This window comes from Lissotriton vulgaris, unplaced genomic scaffold, assembly GCF_964263255.1.
Source record: "Lissotriton vulgaris unplaced genomic scaffold, aLisVul1.2 SCAFFOLD_5290, whole genome shotgun sequence".
In the NCBI taxonomy this organism is placed as follows: Eukaryota; Metazoa; Chordata; class Amphibia; order Caudata; family Salamandridae; genus Lissotriton; species Lissotriton vulgaris.
In genome coordinates, this window is record NW_028241188.1 from 58,126 (window position 1) to 71,453 (window position 13,328).

Sequence of the window (13,328 nt, forward strand, 5' to 3'; positions counted from 1 at the left end):
TGCAACTCATAAAATGAATAGAAGCATTGATACTACTTATTTCAGCTATAGTTATGTATCATTAGTTTCCAACTATACATTTTCGTAAACTGAATAGACCAATTTGGAATTGTAAATTTTGCTGTTATATATTTTCTTTGCCAATGGAGACGTGTGTAAAAGTATTTTTTCTTGTTTGATATTTTTATACTTTGTTATTATTTGTCATGATTATCCTGTGCTAAGAGAAATCCATGTTATAACTTCTTCCACTTCGTTTTACTTTCCCTTCAATGAGGTACCTCAGCCCAGCAGTTGGATGCCTCTTTTAGTACCAATGCCGCCCTAGAGCTGTTCGAGGTTGATTTTGGGGACCCAGGTGTGGACATGAAGAACAGAGGGGTCCTCCCTTTCCCTAGCAGGTATTCAATACTTTTCATGAAGTGATAGTAATACCTAGGATTTTGCGTCATGGTATTTAGTATATCCTAATCTCATTTTGCTTGTGCTTCGTCATACAATTAATGATTTTTCAGTGTGATCGGCTTTCATACAAAAGGCATATTACTAACCGAAACTGGTCAGGATTCGGCCATGTACACAGACTATTATCAGTGTGGAAGGAGACGCTAGCTGGACACCATTGAGTGAGGCTTTGCAGGCCCAGCGCATTATCCGTTCATTTCCATGTGTCTGGGCTGACATCTGTGTCTCTCGAGGGACAAAAATATCACCACCTACAGTAAGGCCTACTTTATGCCCCTTGGAGTGCTGGGGAGAGGCGGGCCACTTGCTGTGTGACTAGACTGCCTAAGCAGGAAAACCTCCTTCACTGGTGCCTTTGTTTCCAAACCACTCACCACTCATGAGGAAAATGTGTGACAAAAAGACCCCCACCCCTTTTCTTGAAGATGGCTCAGGTAAAAACGTCTGATATATGTCACAGTAACTCAGTGGAAAACATAACCGTCAAAGAATGTTTTGTTGACGTGCACAGCAGCCTCGAAATGATAGACTGCAAGATAGATGTGCTCACAATCTAGCTGGAACGCATGAGCAATTGCCTCAACAAACTTGATGATCTACTGTTCCATCTGGAGTAACAAGTGTCCGACCTGGAAGATGGGGCAGCAGCGAGCAATGAACACCTGTTTCAAATGGAAAAAATCCTAGCAGTCCTCAAGGCCAAGAACGAAGACCTGTAGGTGCGTTCTTGAAGAAACAACATTAGAGTTCTTGGCCTTTCTAAATTCACAGCCATGACCACTGTTGAGACTACACGGAGACATCCCTATGGACTGCCTCCCTCTGCAAGGAGCTCTGGCCCGCCATGTCATTGCTCAATGGAGACAGACTTGCAGTATACACTTCTCTACCTGGTGAAGCTCCGGATCCTCCTCAGTGGCAGGGCCCACTTCATCACACGTCCTAAACTGGCCATAAAATGCTGGCACAAACATGTCCGCAAATCGCCAACCTCAAGTTCCCAGGTAAAGATCGTCTTGGACAGCCGCCTTAGTGATAAGGTTTGAAATGGATTTTGTCTGATCTCTAATTCATGCTCGCCAGCCCACCTGTTCCATCTGTGGGATAGGGAGACTGCCTGCCTCCCTGTGACTCCTCCGGGATGGATTCCGTTTGGATTTTCTTTAACCTTGCTGTTTTGGGTGGAGGTAAAGTTCAGAGGGTTGGGGATATTGAGGTGGGCGGGGGGCCTTTGTTTAGATTATTATTCTGGATTCGTTCCCATGACTGACAACGCTGTCCACTCCTCAGTCACCGTCCATATGCTCAATGCTTTGATCTTCTTTTTTAAAATATTTATTTTAAAAGTTTTATATAGCGCTAGCTTGACCCGTAGGTATCCGAGCGCTTTACAAATACACAGTAAACAGCAGAAGGACAATTACATTACATAGTAGGCCGGCAGTAAGGAAGCAAAACCACAGAAAATAGATAAATATGAAGTGCAGCGGAGGTGGAGAGAGCAATAAAAGAAAAGGCGAGAGTGACATAGTCCGGTCACCCACTATCCTTGAATGTCCAGGGAGAGAGGAAACAACTTGGATAAAGCAAACTAGGTTAGATGACGTTGGTCATGAAAGTATTTTTTTAGGAGATGGAGTTTCAGGTCCCTTTTAAAACAGGAGAAGGAGGGGTTGCATCTGAGGACTCTAGGGAGAGCGTTCCATATCCTAGGAGCGTTGCCAGAAAACGATCGGTATTGAGTGGTTTTCTTTTTCAATTTCGGAGGAATCAGAAGGAGGGAGTTGGAGCTTCTTAGTGTTCTGGATTGACCTGCTCTACTCAGTTTGTTATTGAGGTAGTTGGGGTCAAGAGAGTGAAGGGTTTTGTGTGTGATGCAGGCCAATTTATAGATACATCTCACTTCCATGGGAAGCCAATTGAGGCAGTTGGGAGCTGGAGTGATGTGTTCAAATCTTTTAACTCCAGATACGAGTCGAGCGGACATGTTCAGCACTGCTTTTAGAGGGGCTAGGTGAGCTTTAGGAGTCCCTGTAAGAATGGCGTTCCCGTAGTCCATTTTAGAGAGAACTAGGGATTGGACTACTGTCTTGAGGTCATCGTGGGGTAGAAAATGTTTCAGTTTCTTGAGGTGTTTTAGAGAGAAGAGAGCACTTTTTGCCGAGTTTTTGATGTGGGCCTCCATTGATAAGTTCTTAACTGAGTCGGATAGGGTAAGTGGGTAGTTTAGGGCAACCGGATTCTTGAGCCACTCTTGAATTTGGAGAAGGTTATTTTTTGGAGAGAATAGGATTAGTTTTGTTTTGTCTGGGTTGAGCTTTAAGTTGTTAACGTAGAACCAAGTTTGAATCTCGGTTAGGGTGGATTTGAAGAGTTGGATGTCGCTGGACGACTTGATCCTGAAGTAGATTTGGGTGTTGTCCGCGTAAAGGTGGCAATTCACTCCAGTTTTTTAGCAGTTTGTAAGAAGGATTGATCAGTTTTAGAGACTTTATTGGTGAAGAAGGTGGCAATTTCTTCACATCGCTCATTGGTGGCTTCGATTTCTTGAGAGGGAGTGCAGTTAGTTTGGCTTTTAACAATGTTGAAGAGTTCTCTACGTCTGTTTTTTGCCAGATCTAGTTGGCTGCTGAAAAAAGATGCCTTTTCACTGAAGATGTGATTTTTGTATGATCGTCTAGCAGATCTCAAATGTGTTAGGTGCAGGGACAAGGGGTTTGTCTCCAAGACCTTCCCGCTTGTCTGAGTTGGCGTCGTTCATCATTCAGCTCCACGTTAAACCAGGGTTTTGATTTGGTTCTCATCAGTTGTTTGAGAGGAGCAACTTGGTCTAAGATCTCTGTCATACTTGAGTTGAAGTGAGAAGTGAGGTCGTCAGCCGTCCATGATGAGGGATGGAGTTGAAGATGGGGGTGAATCTTGGCTTCAAGATCAGCTAACGGTATTTCTTTGATGTTTCTGGTTAAGTGTTTAGGTTTGACAACGCAAATAGGTTGGAGGCAGGCAAGAGTGTCACTCTTGAACAGAATGATGTGGTGGTCGGACCAGTCAATGGGAGTAATCTCTCTCAAGGAGATCAGATTGTTGTTTGTTATGATCGCATCTAGTGTTGCACCTTTAATGTGAGTTGGTTTATTGCAGAGTTGCTTGAGGTTGTTTATTTCCAGAAGGTTGGAAAGGTTCAGGACAGTGGAGTCTGCAGGGTTGTTCCAGTGGATATTGAGGTCACCCAAGAACACGTCATTGGTGTCTGTCAAGGAGAATCGTGGTATAAGGTCTGTTAGTTCTACGGGGAAAAGGGTACGCTCTCCAGGAGGATGGTAGATGGTGTGGAATTTGATGGGTGGGGTGCCCTTGGAGGTGAGTTCAACGCCTAGGTATTCAAACAAAAGGTATTCTGCAGGTTTGAGTTTGGTAATCTGAATTCCATCTCTATGAATGATGGCTAGTCCTCCCCACCCCAGTTTTGATCGTCCTGTCTTGTCTGATGAGGATGTACCCTGGAGGGGTGAGAATGTCAAGAATGGGAGTGGATTGGGCATTGAGCCAGGATTCTGTGAGGAAGACGATGTCAATTTCTTCAGCGAGAAGTGCTTCAGCGATGTCAGTAGCATGTTGAACTGCTGATCTGCAGTTTAGGAGCATGCACGAGAGAGGACGGGGAGCCTCGATGATGGGGGGAGTTAGGTGTATAGAGGTGTAATGAGCAGGGGGTCTAGGCGGGTGGACAGTATTTGCGATTCTGTTAGTGCTGATAATAACAGGGATGTGGACAGGGGCTGACTTCAGGTCCAACGCAAGGTGGAGGTCGTGGAGTTCAGTAGGTTTCAATACCGAAGATGGTTGGCTATCCCTGATGGGACTGAGGGCCTGGCTCAAGGGTCGAGGGACGCTCTGTGAGGCTATGTGAGATGTATTGAGTGAAGTAGGAGCACAACACCTCGGGGGGAGGGAGCACGGAGGCTTGGCCCTGTTGAGAAGGACTTGTTATAGGAGAAGGAAATCAGCAGCAAGGGAGTTAATTTCCTGCTCCATTCTGTTCAGTTGCTGTGCTATAGAGTTGAGGAAGTTAAAGGTTTTAGGCACGGGTCAGGGATGACTGGGCTCTAAGGAGGGAGGATGAGCAGGGGTGCGGGGTTGGATGGCGTCCATGGGAATAGGAGAGGGGGGAGGTTGTATGCGGGGAGTCGGTATAGTCATGTTCCTATTCAAGGAGTTCAGTGTAGGAGAGGTGGGACTGGAGTACAAGTGAGGAGGGGGAGAAATTCTGGGACGGACGTCAGGGATCCGGGCGTTGTCAGCAAAATTGGCAGTGGAGGTAGGTTGTGAATGTGAGAGTGCGAAATTGGAGGTGGGGGAGCATGCAGTGGTAGGAGGGGGGAGAGAGACCACCAGATTGGAAATTACGTTTGTCAGGGGGGAAGTAGGGGTCGGGGGGGAAAGGGTCTGTGTAGGTGGTAGGGGAATGTTGTGGGGGAGGGTTCAGATTGCTCAGGGGTGGGAAGGGGAGTGTCAGTGGGGATAACAGTTGCAGGCGGAGTGAGGTTAGAGACCAAGCTGTTAGGATTGGCTCTGGGGGGATTGTTAGTTGTGAGTTTGTTGCTCCCGGCGGGATCAGTAGAAGTGAGAATGGAGGGTGTTTGGCGACGGAGAGTGAGAATAGGGGTGGTGTGATTGTGGTGAGTGATGGTGGAAGTCCATGAGTTGAGGAGAGGGTCGTCAGGGCAGGGATATTGGATTGGTTCCCCGAAATTAGTGAGGGTGGTGGGGGATAGGGGGGGAAAGGGTTTGATAGCTCAGTTGAGTTAGCGAGGAGAGAAGTGTGGGGAAGTGGCGATCAGAAGTGGTGAGGTGAGGGTCGGTGGCTTGTATGAGAATGGTTCCAGTTCTGTAAATGGAAATGGTGAGATCCCCGTTGAAGGTCGGGGAGATGGTAGTGGGGATTTTTTCACCATAGGGAATTATTACTGACTTGGCAATTTGAAGGTGAAGAGAGAAGCAGTTTTCCATGGAGCCGGGCGATTAGTGTAGAGAATGAAGTTTGTTTTCGTGCTGCCGTTGGTCGCTGAGTGATAGTTATCTACAATGAGTGTTTCAGGGTGTTGTTTTAGAAAGCTGTGCTTGAAGTTCTTTTTTTGCATTACTGGTCATTTTGTTAGGGTAATTAATGTACCAGGAGTTGGGTCCATAACGCATGAAATTAGAGTTCTGGGTGGGGTTAGGAGGGCGCATGATTGAAAGGTAAGAATGTTGAGACGTACACTAGCAATCAAGCAGTGGGCTGGACGTGCTCTTGAGGAGTCACGAGGTATAGTGGAGGAGGGCGCACAAGAGATTATAACAATTTACACAGATTAGGGAGTAACAGCAGGTAAAGTAGAGGGTCTTTGAAAAGCACCTAAGTTATGTTAGGCAAACAAATGCACATCGTCAATAACCAAATCAAATTATGCAATAAAATAAATAAAATAAAAATAAAATTGTTCGATGTCTGCCATGCCAGGAACCCCCCAGGTGCATAACAATCTCCTACGGGCCGTGGTCATTAGAGACCTAAGCAAATGCACAAAAAAGTAGAGCAATTTGTACTCCTGCTACCTGACCATGCATCTTCACACGGAGACTTCTTCCAAATGTACTTAGCGATCCATCCCTCCCCTGCCCCCATCAAAGCAGAGGTATGGGGTGTCTTTGCTGACTGTTTCAAGCAGAACCATGGCTCTTGATTTCCAGCAGACTACTCTGGGAAGCCTTCCAGGCCTATAACTGAGACATATGCATATCAAAGCAATCTGAAGTTCTCAGAGATTTACACTGGCGACTGCAGGTACAGGAAAGCGGACTTCAAATGCTCGCTCTTTGCTGTTTCGAAACGTCAGACATCCAGTGCCTGCCACAATTCTGCAACAAGCTGTCTGACTATGAAGAATGAGCTGAAGGTGAAACCTGCTAACTGCACAAGTGAGCCGTCGCCCACTACTCCAGCGAGGGAGATACAGAAAGGAAGATGCTGGTATCTCCGCTAAAAGAAAACTGGATTAGCTCCCACATCACAGAAATTCTGAAACCTGCTGGAGAACCATGTTAGTCTTCGGAAAATGTCACTCAAACAATGCTTCAATTCAACTTCACCCTTTATGCCACCACCAGTGCAGTGGAATCAAGCAGGCATACTTACTACTTCAACTCTATCGGACTACTTTGGTTAGACATGGGCCACCGACAACTTGTAGATGTCACATTTACCACAGACGATATACTTCAAGTGATCAGCATCCCAGGCAGCAAGTCCCCTGGGTTGGGCGGACTGTAGACCCATTTTACAAGGAATATTTAAGGAACTCTCCCCACATTTATTGGCAATGTACAAAGAGGCCATGGAGATGGGCCACTGCCCCTTCTGTCCAAAGAGCCCCAAAATTCGCAGTATTAAAATCCTACAAATTACCTAACAGCTGCGATTCCTAGACACCACTGTCCATGATAAGCATGAACAATAAATTACTGGTGCGCAACCTTGCGGCCAGAATACTCCAGCTTCTCTCTACCGTTGTCAGACCGGATCCGTTGGCCTTCGTCTCACGATAGTCTACTGCACATAATCTCTGTACACTCTGTACACTCTTTGCCCTATTTCACATTCTGTCAGCAACTCTCAGCTGCAGCGCTCTTCTTAAATTCTACGAAAGCCTTTGACTTCCTTGAGTGGCCATTCCTCGCACTAAAGCAACATATTGGCTTTAGTCCCTTCCTTCTCCAATGAATTAGGCTTCTTGCACTGCTGGGCTTCGGGTCAATGGAATGGCCTCTGACCCCATAATGTTCAATAGAGGTATTCGACGGGTCCTGCTCCCCCCAGTTCTAAACGCAATTGCCATGGAGCCCTTCTATGCACACCTGAGGCAACATCACTCTGACAGAGGCCTCTAATATATGACCGGTAGACTTGTTCTCTTAATGTACCAGATGACGTCACTTTGTACGTGAGGAACCCTGTCTAGAACCTGGCACCCATTATATGCAAATTCATACAGTACGGTGCCCTAACTTGGATTAAAATCAACTGGTGGAAATCTGTGATTTTCCTCCTAACTGACTGCAGGGCTAGATTTCCCATGGAGTAACGTGTTGAGTGAGTGGAAGAGACGGTTTGGAACTTGGGAATAAGGATCAGCAGCGATAGGTCATGACTCTAGTATAGAATTATGGTTGGACAGCGGGATGGCTGGAGGAGCAAATCCCCATGTGGATTGGCCTGCCCTGGTCAGGAGGGTAGCCATCACCAAATAGGTGTTACTGCCCAAGCTTCTCTGCTTTTCACCAATCTCCCACTGCCACTTACAAGGGCTTTATTTAATCTTGTTTGCTCCCTTCTTACCCGACTGGCTTAGTTTTGGCCGACAACCAAGACCTGCCGGCATTCTGATCCTGCCCTTTGCACAGAGATGACTGAGCGCTGCTGACAATAAAACTGATTCTTACTGCACACAAGCCCAATACGCCCATCACAGATTCCACCCCATCCAGCACCTGCTCCACATTTCAATAGAGGCAGACAATGTCTGCTCATGCTCTCTAGTAAAGGCCATCTGCATCAAGTCAACCCGCCCTAGAGACACCATTGACACCATTCAGTGAACAGTATGGGCGTGGGGCCTGCTATGCCTCAGGCCTCGACTGGACTGCCTTTACTGTGCTGACCTACTGCTTTCTAATAATCCAGTGCTGCCCCCTGGGGAAGAGCAGGCACAGCCACTGCTAAAAGCCTTGGGACTCCGGAGACTGGGGTTCTTCTACCCAGAGGTATGTTTTTATCTTTACAAGCCGTGCAAGCCAGCGTGAGCTGTACACTGCTGGATGTTTTCCTTTCTTATCGATTAGGAAGCGCCTGCCAGGCGGCACATAGCTCCTTTTCCTGGGATCCCGATCTACTACACGCTATTGACTGGATACTTGGGTCCATCCCCCTCCCTAAGAGGCTGATCACCAGACTATACACTAACAATGCAAACAAGAGCTCCTATATTCAAACCTAGGACATTCGAACAGTGGCAGGCTGATTGGCCTACACAAGATGGGCCTTTAGCGATGCAGCCACATGACTGCTGACTCTGTATATTTAGCCAGGGACTGCACCAAAATAGCCGATTTTTGGAAAGAGGTGTTTGTTTGCATGAAAGAAGGAACTGGCCACCCAGTGCAGAGAATGCCGCTGGTGGCAATCCTGGGATATGTCAAAGATATTTCAACTGGCATTTGTCAGCTGACTGCAGTGATCCTGAGGTTCGAGAAGCGAAAGGTTGCAATGCACTGGGGATTCGGCACTAGCCCATGCCTGAAAGACTGGCTGGCAGATGTAACTTACTGCCAGGAGAGACCGGAGGACCACTGTGAACTCATGCCAGTGAATGTTTGCCCCAAACGCTTCTGAGCTCCTTCAGCACATACAAGGTTGTCAGATCTGGCCTTTGCTCAGATAGTGCCCTGGACAAAACACAGTTTGGCGCCCCCCTCCATCTCGTCCTCTTTAATTGTCATTATGTTGGTAAAATGGGAGGGGTATGTGGAAGGTGAGGGGAAAAAGCGAAAGGAGAAAAACAGAATTCATAGCAATAGTTAACACACTTTTCTTTAGAGCGAGGTTGCAGGGAGAGTACTGCAGGTTGCTCTGGAGGCCCTGTGCAGGTCAGCGCCGTGGGGGTGGGCCCAGTTCGGCCATGCTAATGGCCGGCCCTGATGACTGTACGCAAAGTACAAGAACACTGAAAATGAAAGGGAAATTGCTGAATCAGCTAGAGGAATGGTGGGGAGCGGTACTGCTATGGGATCTGTAGACTACACGTTAAGTGTACTGAATGTCCTTGACGTAGCAGCGAGATCCGACTTTGAAAGTTGAGATGAGAGCGCAACATGACTTAGCCGTTTAACCGCAGCAGCAATTCCGCTGTGGTGCGGCGGTTTAGCAGAGTGGGCTGGGCCGCATCGGCCAACGGACGTGTGCAGCACTACGGAGGTAGTGCTCGCGACGGCCGTTGGCCGACGAACACATGGAAGGGATTAATTTATCTCACTGTAAACAGATCTTGCTATACATGGGAACGGCACTGTTTATTTTGAATTCTGTTTTATTTGTTACAAAAATGTAATTTAAAAAAGAAAAAAATCCATGTTGAATGAGCTAGGGAACAAGTCATCCTGGCTAGCTGTGGTACAGTTCTTTTTTAGAAGAATAAAACAGCACTTAAATATTTAGAAAATAATAGACTTTGCTGTCCAAACTGCCTGGAAATATACAAATGTATTTTCTTTACTTGTTTTTATAAAAATTGCTTCCACTGTATCAGGTACAAAGGATATGCTCATACAATTTGGAATCTAAAAAGCAATATACAGTCTGTAGTAAACACATAGACCGTCTCACCCGCATGTGTGCTTACTATTTGTCTATTATAACAGTGCAAATGCTGTTTATATTTTTATGTTCTTGGGACTTATACGCTACATAACAAATAAATAAGACCAATAATCATCCCAACTAGGGAATTAAATACCCTCCCCGATCCAGCTCCCACCCCTCTTAGCTGTCCCCACCCATGTGACAGCGGCAGACAGCTGACCCATCCTAATTAACCTTTGCAGAAATGCTGGTGGTGCACTCATAACTAGCATGTGAATCATGTGTTCATGTTGTGAGAAGGTATAGGGAACGGAGACTCTTCTCTTGTGTTGAGACGAGTACGCTGCTCTGTGTGCCATGCACGCTGTCCATCCCACTCATTTCATGTTGTGGACATTGCGGTTAACATTTGCCCCCAATCTAGGAGATCACTCTCCGCATTGTCATCTGTCCACACTGTCTTGAGAAGGCACTCCTCGGCTACCCCCCATTCCCGCAAGTCTTCCCTCCATTTTTTCCATGCAGATGGACCTGGTTGTACCCAGTAAATATCTATTCGTCATTTTGCTAGGACTAATCCCAAGAGAGCGAACCTATAGCGCATCTTCTTCCCTTTCTTAGGTATCGGAAGTACCTCCAGTAGTCAGTGCTTTATGGAGACATCTATACGCACCACAGTCACTGTGCCAAGAGACTGCACCACTTGGTGACAGTACCTCTGCAAACGGGTGCAGCTCCAGACCATATGTAAAAATGTAGCCAGATCTTTGCCACATCGCAGGCATGCAGAAGATATCCCTGGCGTCAATCAAGCCTGGAAGGTGTAAATAAGAAGGACCCCCTGTTTACGTAACAGAATATGTTTGACAGGGAAAATCAGACAATGCAAACAAGAAAACAGATGCAATAACATGAGGGAGCAAACGATAAGTAACAAGCAAAACAAGTAATTAAAAAATACAAAATTTTGTTTATTATTAAGTATATATACTCAGATTAAAAAACATAAAATTCCTGACATATAAAATTAATAGGACTTTCGACCTATTATGAAGTCTCAACACAATATAACATTCCAAATAACATCATAAATTCTTAATTCCTAAGACAATGGTAGACAATGTTAATCTGAGATTAACATTGTCTACCATTGTCTTAGGAATTAAGAATTTATGATGTTATTTGGAATGTTATATTGTGTTGAGACTTCATAATAGGTCGAAAGTCCTATTAATTTTATATGTCAGGAATTTTATGTTTTTTAATCTGAGTATATATACTTAATAATAAACAAAATTTTGTATTTTTTAATTACTTGTTTTGCTTGTTACTTATCGTTTGCTCCCTCATGTTATTGCATCTGTTTTCTTGTTTGCATTGTCAATCGAGCCTGGCGCTGGGGGGGCCAAGTAAGTGTGATGAAGGTATGAAAATGTTATTAACTTAAATCGTGCATTACTGGTAGCTTCAGCTACCTGTGCTAACTCTCTCCTCCACTCGCTATCCATCAGAGGGGTTGGGATGTCCTCTTCCCAACGTGCCCTAGCCCTGTCTAAGTGCGAGGCCCGATCAACCTTCAACACCTTATATATACGGGAGATAAGTCCTCGAGTGGACCCTGGGTCCAGCAGAGTCCCCAGTGTACTGGTCTCTTCTGGTTCATAAGGAAATGTTGTCCATGTCTCCTGGACAGTACGCAATATCTTAGCATACTGTAAAAAATGTCCTGGTGGTACCTGAAACCAGGCCTGCACATTTTGGAAGGTCATGAACGTACCATTCTGGTATGAATCTCGGGCCGTCACACAGCCCCCCTCGTACCATTTTGAGAGATCCATGACACCTTGTATCCTCTGAAAACCCTGTACCCATTGCAGCAGTAGTGCTCTACCATACAGGTCTTTTCTATGCTCCCAGATCTCTGTAACCTAGCAAACTATATGGGGGGACGTTTTAGAAACCCTTGAGCCCATCATTATGTATTTCTGGAGTTGCATCTCCTTATTCCAGCTCCCCAGTAATTCCGTCTCAACTGTGCGCTCTCCCATGCACCACTGGGCAGCATATTGCAGCAAGCCCGCCATATGGTATAGTTGTAAGCCCGGCATCCCTAGGCCACCCGCATCCATGTCAAGTTTTAGTATATCCAGTTTGACTTTGCACCACTTTCCAGCCCAGACCAAGGATATCAGCAGGCTATTCAGCGTTTCAAATCTCAACTTCGGGATTTTACAGAAGGACTTCTGGAGCACATAGAGACAACGAGGTAGCAGCACCATTTTTGCTAACGCTACTCTGCCCATAACCGACGGAGGTAACCAATTCCAGAATGCTATTGATGTCTTAGGCCACCCAAGACCCGTCTCATGTTCAGATCATATTGGGCCTCTGGACTATTCGCATCGGCAGTCCAAGATACCGGAAGCGATCACACTACACGCCCATACCAATTACTGGGAGATCCTGAGCTTCCCCCCGTGCCAGAGCCACGAGCGGGAAAAGGATGGTTTTCTGACTATTAGTACAGAGGCCCTAGGAGGTTCCAAATAGGTGTAATATTTCCCAAGCCAAGGGAATCGCTCTTTCCGGCTCACATATATAGAGGAGAGCATAGTCTGCGTATAGAGAAATTACATGCGAGCGACCATCCACGTTCACACCCCATGGCTCCATGTCTCTACGCAAGCGTATCGCCAAAGGCTCCATAGCCAGGGCAACCAGCAACGGAGACCACAGGAATCCCTGCCATGTGCCCTTCTCGATCTTAATGGCCTCTGACACGTGTCTCCCAGACCGCACCCTGGCCATCGGTACCCAGTACAAAAGCCTAACTCAGGATATGTATTCAGCTCCAAACCCTATTCTCCGCAGTAATTCCCAAAGGTAGGCCCATCTAAGAGTATCGAAGGCCTTTTCGATATCCAGGGCGACTACCGCTGCCTTGAGGTCTGTGTCTGCTACTGAATGGAGGACATATGAAAGTCTGCATAAGTTCATGTGCGTACCCCACCCGGGCAAAAACCCACATTGGTCCTCGTGGACCAGGGAGTTCACCGCCCTCCGTAGCCTAAGGGCCAAAACTTTAGCCAATACCTTTGCGTCCACACCCAACATGGACAAGGGTCTCTATGGAGCAGGTTCCTCAGGGTTCCTTTCGGGCTTGGGGAGCATGACAATCTGTGCCTCACGCATGGATTGTGGAAGAATCCCCACCTGCTTGGCTTCCTGCAGAATGTCCAGAAGTCGTGGAAGGATGATATCTGCATATGCCTGATAAAATTCGACAGGGAGCCCCTCCGGGCCTGGCGCTTTGCACCTGGCCTTCGCTCTCAGGGCCTCCTGAAGGGCCTCCAACATTATCTCTGCTTCTAAATCCTTACGCTGGTCGTCCGGGAGCCTCAGGAGCGGGACCACCGCCCACCCCCCCCCCCACCCCACCCCCCCACCACCCCCCCGCCGGAGGAAA

General features: G+C 46.7%; 1 long non-coding RNA gene across 1 annotated transcript in view; it reads left to right on the forward strand.

The window, feature by feature from the left end:
* Positions 1-13,328, forward strand: part of LOC147672089 (uncharacterized) — a 97,473-nt gene that overhangs the window by 50,008 nt on the left and 34,137 nt on the right. The window contains exon 2 of the long non-coding RNA XR_015303570.1: positions 278-401. This is a non-coding gene — a long non-coding RNA (uncharacterized LOC147672089). The remainder of the gene's footprint in view (positions 1-277; positions 402-13,328) is intronic.